This window comes from Amborella trichopoda, chromosome 2 (assembly GCF_054954075.1).
Source record: "Amborella trichopoda isolate Santa Cruz 75 chromosome 2, AtrichopodaSantaCruz75HAP2 v2.0, whole genome shotgun sequence".
In the NCBI taxonomy this organism is placed as follows: Eukaryota; Viridiplantae; Streptophyta; class Magnoliopsida; order Amborellales; family Amborellaceae; genus Amborella; species Amborella trichopoda.
The window spans coordinates 4,345,458-4,355,684 of NC_142337.1; positions in this window are offsets into that span (position 1 = coordinate 4,345,458).

A 10,227-nucleotide genomic window follows, 5' to 3' on the forward strand; every position below is an offset into this window, starting at 1 on the left:
CTCAACTTTTATTGCTTTGATTTCTAATAAGGATTCAATTGTTGACCTCAGTGATTTATGACCTATTGACATTCTTACAAGTTTATATAAATTAATTGCAAAATTCCTCACAAATAGGTTAAAGAATGTGCTTTCTGATGTGATATCTAGGGTCCAATCAGTATTTATCAAAGATAGAATTATCACTGATGGTGTGCTTATTGCTCAATAATGCTTACATTCAAGAGCTATAGATGGAATTTCGGGTATTCTTATGAAGTTGGATTTGGAAAAGACATATGATAGGGTGTAGTGGTAGATACTTGATAAGATTATGAGGTCTATGGGGTTTGACAGTAGTTGGAGAGGTTGGATTACGGGCTGTTTATCTTCCGCACATTTTTCAGTCCTAGTTAATGGATGCCCAAAAAGTTGTTGTAAGGCATCAAGGGGTATGAGATAGGGGGACCCTTTGTCTCCAGTCTTATTTACTCTGACGGCAGAAGGTTTCAGCTTAATGATAAAAAAATGTAGTGAATAAGGGATGATTATCTGGTTTTCAAATTGCTGAGAATAGACCAGCCATTTCGTATCTCTAATATGCAGATGATACTCTAATTTTTTGTGGGGTAGAGATGAACCAGATACACTAAAGTTTGAATTTTGTAAGGTGTTATGAGTTTATATTGGGATTAAAAGTTAATTTCTCAAAAACTTCTATGGTTGGTGTTGGATGTGGGGACGCTTTGGTACATGACTTTGCAAGAGAGATGGGTTGTTCTGCTGAATATTTTCCATTGAAGTACCTTGGTATTGCTATATCGGATACCAAATTACCCAAGTCTATTTGGGATCCAATGCTTAAGAGGATCCATGTCAAACTTGATATTTGGAAGTCTAAGATCTTATCACTGGGAGTTAGTGTTACTTTGATTAAATCCCCATTAGCAAATATGTCTATTTTTTTAATGTATTTGTTGCATATGCCTTCACTAATGATCAAAGATATAGAAAGCTAATGAGGAAATTTTTATGGGGTACCTTGGATGAAAGAAAAAAATACCGTTTAGTGACTTGGAAAAAGTATGTACCCCAAAATCTAAAGGGGATTTGGGAAAATAAAAACGTATTAATCAAGCCTTACTTGCTAAATGGTGGTGGAGAACCTTGAGTGATGAAGACCGGTTATGGAAGGAGATGCTTGTGGTTAAATATAAGATGGACAACAATGACTTTATTGGCAAAAGAAGAGGTGGTAAATTCCAATCTCAAACTTGAAAATGAATTTATGCTAATAGGGAAATAGCGTTGAGGAATATTAAATGGGTGGTAGGTAATGGAGCTTTGAGATTTTTGGTTATCAAGATGGGGAGGAGATGGATTCCTGAAGACTAACTATAAAAATCTTTGCGATAGATGTGAATCTTAGCATATTAAGGTCAATAAAGTTTGCAGGCATAGTGGAAGTGGAGGAAGTTGGAACTTACAATTTGCTTATAACATAATCCTAGATGTGCTTATTTTACAATTTATGGAGTTGATGAATAATTACAGGATATTTATATATCTGATGAGGTTATCGGGGAACTATCAAATAGAGTATTTTCAGTTAAATCAGCATGCAAGCTTATCTTTAATGATAGAGTGCAGTGGTCCCATCCGGAGCTCAATAAAATTTGGAAATGAAGGTTCCACATAAAGTGCAGGTATTTCTCTGGATCTTATCTTAGAATAAAGTGTTAACAATTAATAACTTGAGAATTAGAGGTAAGGTGATTGTAAACATTTGTATTTTACGCAAAGGGAATGAAGAAACATGTGATCATATGTTTTTGCATTGATTTTTTGCTACTCATTTATGGCATTGGGCTTTTAGTCTATTTGGGGTTGCGATGCCATTGCCAGCATCGCATAAGGAGATAACTTCACAGATGAGCCTACCAAATATACTGAAAAAAGGAAATATCATATGGAATATTTTTAGGGGTTTAGTAGTGTCACACCCCAAGATTTTACAATACTATTATTCCTGAGATGTGACGGACAAAACATATATACATCTATTGATAGGACAAATTTACAGTGGCGAGGTCTTACAAAGTAAATAAAGAAAGCTAGTACAACAACAGCATCTTCCAAGGTTGATATTGACTATCACTCAAAATGAATCCGCAGTTATCCTGAAAAAATGTTTACCATAGTTTGATGAGTTTGGCTACTCAGTAAGTGATCATCATAATCCTAAAAATAATCATGATTGAAAGATATCAATATTTTCCAAAATGAGATCTATTAACAGAAATGCATCAACAGTTTCACTTTCAATAAATGCATAATTAAGTCTAATCCGAGTAATTGAAATGCTTATAACACTTTTAACGGCAGTACATAATTCAAAGGATTTCACAAAATACCCTACTGGCGTCCCAAGTAGGTCACCTATATACCCCATCAGCGTCCTGATGGGTCCACTTAATCCCTATCGGCGTCCCAGATAGGTCCACTTAATCCCTGCAGGTCCACTTATACCTCACCGGCGTACCGGATGAGTCTACTTAAACCCTACCGACGTCCTAGATAAGTCCACTTATACCTCACCGACGAACCGGATGAGTCCACTTGCATACTTAAATTATTTCTAAATCTCTTTAAACATTCGAAAGCAGCAATATCATGTACTCAACATATCACTGAAACCATTAATATAAATTTCACTTAAACCATTAATAACAGTCACTCTCTATAACATTTCAAAAATAACCAATCAAATATTTTGGGCTCAAATTTAGAAAGGTAGCAGTTTGTAAAGGCATTCTAGCATACTTGCCAATTTAATATGTATAGAAAAACTCTTATAAAAATTCAAGAATACGGAATTATCACAATTTATGGAATATCAATTCACAAATAAACATTTCACAACAATACTATAATCAATTGTAAAAGTGTCAATTTTTAAATAATAAGGCAGTCATTTGCACATGAATTTTACAATGTCTAAATATTCAAAACAGTAGAAAGAAATATCACAATTTTACTAAAAGCAGAAATATCACATTTATTTCTAACAATAGACAAGAAAAATAAATAAATTTATTTTTCTAATTTACAGCATTCAAAATTTCTAACATAGATAAAATAGCATAATTTTTATTAAAAAGATTATTTTTCAAGATAATGAGGTCACGTGCGCATAAAATTTATCGCGCCTAAAATTCATGATAATAAGCAGAAATAATTATTTCATTTTATTTTTTAAAAAAATGGATTATTTTTCGAGACAATGAGGTCACTTACACATAAAACTGATAAAATAAAGATCCTAGACGGAAATAATCACTATTTATTAAAAATAGACTATTTTTCAGAAAAACGATGTCACTTACCCACAATTATTTGAGAGAGAGCTTTCGATAAAAAATTCGGTTCGAGAGAGAAGTTCACTGTGTTTCGATCAGAGAGAGAGATCTCAAAATTTTGTTTTAGGGTGGGAGTGCTCACATCCCCTATTTAAATTCTTATAACGTATTATTATATTATTTTATTACGCTCTACCTCATACCTGAGGTGTCGTGTTAAAAGTCTGCTTTTAACGTACGAAAACCACGTCCGCTAAAGGACGTTGCCAGCTGCAAGTAGGAAGCAAAAGCAAGCAAGCAAAACAGGCAAGCAAAAGTTAAACGAAGTAAAAGATTTTAAAAATAGTGATGGTCCCCAAGGACCATCATATTCAAACAGACCATCACCTATTTAAAAGCATCTTTTCTCTTCTTTTTTTTTTAATTTTAGGATTGTTACATTCTTCCCCCCTTAAAGAAATTTAGTCCTCTAAATTTTTGTACCTGATTACTGAAAAAGATAGGGGTATTTTTCTCTGATTTCGTCTTCTCGTTCCCAAGTCGACTCTTCCCTTGAATGGTACTGCCATAATACACGGACTAAAGGAATCTCCTTGTTACGCAACACTTGCTCCCTTCTATCCAGTATCAAAATTGGCTGCTCAATGAAGGATAGGTCCTTCCTGATCGGTAAAGGTTCATATTTTAAGATATGGGATGGGTCGGGCTGATATTTTCGTAGTGAAGATACATGAAAGACATTATAGACATTTGCCAATTCGGGTGGTAAGGCAAGTCTATAAGCGACACCTCCAATTCTTTCCAGGATTTCAAATGGTCCGATGTAACGTGGGCTCAACTTTCCTTTCTTGCCGAATTTCATAATACCCTTTATTTGTGAGATTTTTAGGAAAACTCGATCACCTTCTTCAAATTCAAGATCTCTCCTTCGGTTATCGGCATAACTCTTTTACCGACACTGAGCTGTCTTGAGCCTTTCACGAATTAATGTTATTTTATCTGTGGTTACCTGGACAATTTCGGGCCCCAAAAGCTTTCTTTCACCAACCTCATCCCAACATATGGGTGACCTGCATTTTCTTCCATACAGGGCTTCATATGGTGCCATTTGAATACTGGCTTGGAAGCTATTATTATAAGCAAACTCAATCAGGGGTAAATGGTCATCCTAGCTTCCTGTAAGGTCAATAACACAGGCCCTCAGCATATCTTCCAAGGTTTGGATGGTCCTCTCCGATTGTCCATCAGTTTGGGGGTGAAAGGCAGTACTAAAGGCGAGTCTCGTCCCCATGGCTGACTGTAGTCTAGCCCAAAATTTAGAAGTAAACCGTGTATCCCTGTCCGATACAATACTGACAGGAACTCCATGCAACCGCACTATTTCTTTAATGTACAGCTAAGCCAGTCGATCCAAAGTGTACGTCGTGCGAATCGGTAGAAAGTGGGCAGCTTTGGTTAACCGGTCCACAATGACCCAAATGCTATCATGTCCTGAATTTGTTCTAGGCAAGCCAGAGACAAAATCCATAGAGATGTGCTCCCATTTCCATTTTGGCACCGGTAAAGGCTGCAACAACCCAGCGGGCCTTTGATGTTCAGCTTTTACTTGCTGGCATGTTAGGCATGTAGACACAAATAGTGCTACCTCTTTTTTCATATTATTCCACCAAAAGGTTTTCTTCAGGTCCTGATACATTTTAATACTTCCGGGATGTATCGTATAACGAGAATGATGTGCTTCTTCTAAGATAGCTTTCTTTACACTCTCATCATTCGGGACACAAACCCGACCTTTGAATCTTAGCAAATCCTCACTACGTATAGAGAATTCATCTCTCTTTCCTTGCTTCACCTTTTCTATAATTGTTATAAGCTGAGGGTCTTTCTTTTGTGCCAATCGAATCTGTTGGATTAATTGGGGTTCCCCCTTAATGTTGGCAATCATACTTACCACACCATTAATGGACGGAGTTGTATGCCAATCCACTATTTCTTCTAACAATCACATTTTTTGGATCATTAGATAAGCTAAGACTCCCGTAGATTTTCTACTTAGAGCGTCGGCCACAACGTTAGCTTTTCCTGAATGATAATGGATTGTACAATCATAATCTTTTAAGAAATCCATCCATCTTATCTGCCGCAAATTTAAATCCTTCTGAGAGAAAAGGTATTTCAAACTCTTATGATCCGTGTATATTACGAATTGCTCACCATATAGATAATGCCTCCATATTTTCAAAGCGAATACTATTGCAGCTAGCTCCAAATCATGAATTGGATATTTTTTCTCATATTCTTTCAACTGTCTGGATGCATATGCCACTACTTTCCCATATTGCATTAATACACAGCCCAAACCTTTATGTGAAGCATCACTATAAATCACAAATCCCCCACTCCCCTCAGGAATAGTTAAAATAGATGCTGAAGTTAATCGAACTTTTAGTTCTTGAAAACTCTCCTCACATTCACTTGTCCACTCAAATTTGATATTTTTCTGTGTCAATCGAGTCAATGGGATTGCGATTCGAGAAAATCCTTCTACAAATTTTCTGTAATGTCCTGCCAATCCCAAAAAGCTTCGAACTTCAGTCACATTACTTGGTTGTTTCCAATTAACAACGGCTTCAACCTTTGAAGGATCAACTGATAGACCTTCTTTTGATATGACATGTCCTAAAAATGTCACTTGTTCAAGCCAAAATTCACATTGACTAAGTTTGGCATACAATTTATTTTCTCTTAATATTTGCAATACCATTCTTACATGCTGCTCATGTTCCTTCTGATTCTTGGAATAAATTAAAATATCATTGATGAATACCACAATAAATTTATCCAAAAAGGGCCTAAAGATTCGATTCATCAAATCCATAAATGCAGCCGGTGCATTAGTGAATCCAAAAGGCATAAATAAAAATTCATAATGGCCATACCTTGTTCTGAAAGCTGTCTTGAGTATATCTTCACCTTTAATCTTAAGCTGATGGTATCCAGATCTAAGATCAATTTTTTAAAACACTTGTGATCCTTGTAATTGATCAAATAAATCATCAATTCTAGGTAATGGATACTTATTTTTCACTGTCACTTGGTTCAACTGTCTATAATCAATACACAATCTCATAGTCCCATCTCTCTTTTTGACAAACAGTACTGGAGCACCCCAAGGTGACACACTGGGTCTGATAAAACCTTTATCTAATAATTCTTCCAATTGTTGTTTCAGTTCTTTAAGTTCTGCGGGAGCCATTCTGTAAGGTGCCTTCGAAATTGGTGCTACCCCTGGCAATAATTCAATGGAGAATTCAATTTCCCTGTCAGGCGGTAATCCTGGCAATTCTTCAGGAAAAACGTCGGGAAATTCTTGGATAACCGGAGTGGTATCCAAATTTATTTATTCCTTCCTATCTTCTTTGATATAGGCAAGAAAGCCTTGACACCCTTTTCGAAAGAGGCAATTAGCTCGAATACAAGAGATTAAATATGATGGAGAGTCTTCTTTGACACCATTGAAGTAAAATACTGGTTGATTCGGAATACTAAAGGTAACAATTTTCTTATAACAATCAATACTTGCATGGTATGCAGAAAGCCAATCCATGCCTAAGATTACATCAAAATCTTGAATTTCCAGGAGTATTAAATCAACCAACAGTTCCTTTTCTTCTATCTTTATTACACATGATTTGTACACTATATTGGTGTTAATTGAATCTCCCATCGGTGTGGCTACCTCTAAAATGTATTCTAATTGTTCTGGTTCTACCTTTAAGTGGCATGCAAAGTGTTGTGACACAAATGAATGAGTAGATCCAGGATCAATCAAAACATGAGCTACTTTTTGAAAGATAGTAAGAGTACCTTGGATCACTGATTTTGAGGCCTGAGCGTCTTGCTCGGTAATCGCAAATACTCTTCCCTTCATCTGAGGCTTTGGAGCTATCTCTCCCTGCTTTGGAAGCTGTTGTGTATGTAAGCTAGGACATTGTTTAATCTAGTGTCCCAATTTTTCACATTTAAAACAGGCTCCGGTATTCCAATAACAAGGGCTTGATCCATGATTTTTCCCATATTTTCTACATGTTTCTATTGGGCTTTGAAATGGCGAGGGCCTTGGCTTCTTGTTTGGCCTTTCAAACTGTTGTCGATTAGATGATGTAGGTCTAACATGACTGTTCTGATTTTTCGTCTTTTGGTAATCTTCAAAATCTTTTTCGACAATTTGGGCACGATCCTCTATTTCAGCATAAGTTCTTAATTTCAAGACTGATATTCTGCTTCTAATAGCTAGCCTGAGACCCCTTTCAAATTTCTTCACCTTTCTTGCCTCATTATTAATCATATGCGGTGCAAACCTGGCCAATTCAGTAAACTTGGCCTCGTACTGTGCTACTGTCTTATTTCCTTGGATTAATTCTAGAAATTCCATTTCTTTTTGGTCTCGAATAAAATCTGGGAAATATTTTTCATTAAATGCCTCTAGAAATACTTCCCAAGTCAAGGTTTTATTTTCTTTTACCAATACTCCTTTTGCCATTCGCCACCAGTGTTGTGCCTCACCTTCTAACATAAAAACTGCCAAGGCCACCTTCCTATCATCAAGACATTCCATAACCTCGAATATTTTTTCTAGTTGCATAATCCATCCCTCGGCTTTTAGTGGGTTTACAGCACCCTTAAAAGAAGGTGGGTATAATTTCTTAAATTGTTCGATATTGCTCCCACTATTTCCTGTAACTGACTGCCTGGGTGGATTGTTGTTTTCCATCTGATGTTGCATTAGAGCAACCATATTTTCCAAAGCTTTGTGAATTCCTTCCATATTGGCTTCAGCTATTCTGGATCATGACTTTATCCCGGTCTGTACACACAATAAATGCGATTTTAAGTACATTCTTTTTAAATTTCCTAAGGATCTTAAACCTATTGCTCTGATACTATAATTGTCACACCCCAAGAATTTACAATACTATTATTCCTGAGATGTGACGGACAAAACATATATACATCTATTGATAGGACAAATTTACAGTGACGATGTCTTACAAAGTAAATAAAGAAAGCTAGTACAACAACAGTATCTTCCAAGGTTGATCTTGACTATCACTCAAAATGAATCCGCAGTTATCCTGAAAAAATGTTTACCATAGTTTGATGAGTTTGGCTACTCAGTAAGTGATCATCATAATCCTAAAAATAATCATGATTGAAAGATATCAATATTTTCCAAAATGAGATCTATTAACAGAAATGCATCAACAATTTCACTTTCAATAAATGCATAATTAAGTCTAATCCGAGTAATTGAAATGCTTATAACACTTTTAACGGCAGTACATAATTCAAAGGATTTCACAAAATACCCTACTGGCGTCCCAAGTAGGTCACCTATATACCCCATCAGCGTCCTGATGGGTCCACTTAATCCCTATCGACGTCCCAGATAGGTCCACTTAATCCCTGCAGGTCCACTTATACCTCACCGGTGTACCGGATGAGTCTACTTAAACCCTACCGACGTCCCAGATAGGTCCACTTATACCTCACCGGCGAACCGGATGAGTCCACTTGCATACTTAAATTATTTCTAAATCTCTTTAAATATTCGAAAGCAGCAATATCATGTACTCAGCATATCACTGAAACCATTAATATAAATTTCACTTAAACCATTAATAACAGTCACTCTCTATAACATTTCAAAAATAACCAATCAAATATTTTGGGCTCAAATTTAGAAAGGTAGCAGTTTGTAAAGGCATTCTAGCATAATTGCCAATTTAATATGTATAGAAAAACTCTTATAAAAATTCAAGAATACGGAATTATCACAATTTATGGAATATCAATTCACAAATAAACATTTAATAACAATACTATAATCAATTGTAAAAGTGTCAATTTTTAAATAATAAGGCAGACATTTGCACATGAATTTTACAATGTCTAAATATTCAAAACAGTAGAAAGAAATATCACAATTTTACTAAAAGCAGAAATATCACATTTATTTCTAACAATAGACAAGAAAAATAAATAAATTTATTTTTCTAATTTACAGCATTCAAAATTTCTAACATAGATAAAATATCACAATTTTTATCAAAAAGATTATTTTTCAAGATAATGAGGTCACGTACGCATAAAATTTATCGCGCCTAAAATTCATGATAATAAGCAGAAATAATTATTTCATTTTATTTTTAAAAAGAATGGATTATTTTTCGAGACAATGAGGTCACTTACACATAAAACTGATAAAATAAAGATCCTAGACGGAAATAATCACTATTTATTAAAAATAGACTATTTTTCAGAAAGACGATGTCACTTACCCACAATTATTTGAGAGGGAGCTTCCGATAAAAAATTCGGTTCGAGAGAGAAGTTCACTGTGTTTCGACCAGAGAGAGAGATCTCAAAATTTTGTTTTAGGGTGGGAGTGCTCACATCCCCTATTTAAATTCTTATAACGTATTATTATATTATTTTATTACGCTCTACCTCATACCTGAGGTGTCGTGTTAAAAGTCTGCTTTTAACGTACGAAAACCACGTCCGCTAAAGGACGTTGCCAGCTGCAAGCAGGAAGCAAAAGCAAGCAAGCAAAACAGGCAAGCAAAAGTTAAACGAAGTAAAAGTTTTTGAAAATAGTGATGGTCCCCAAGGACCATCATATTCAAACAGACCATCACCTATTTAAAAGCATCTTTTCTCCTTTTTTTTTTTTTTTTTTTAATTTTAGGATTGTTACAAGTAGTTTGGGAAATCTAAGTCGAAAGAAATCGTTGTACATTTGATGGGATTGGTTATGATATGTCTAGAGTTAACGAGAGAATAATCCATAACTTATGGTTATGGTATTCAAATGCTAAGGAGGGAT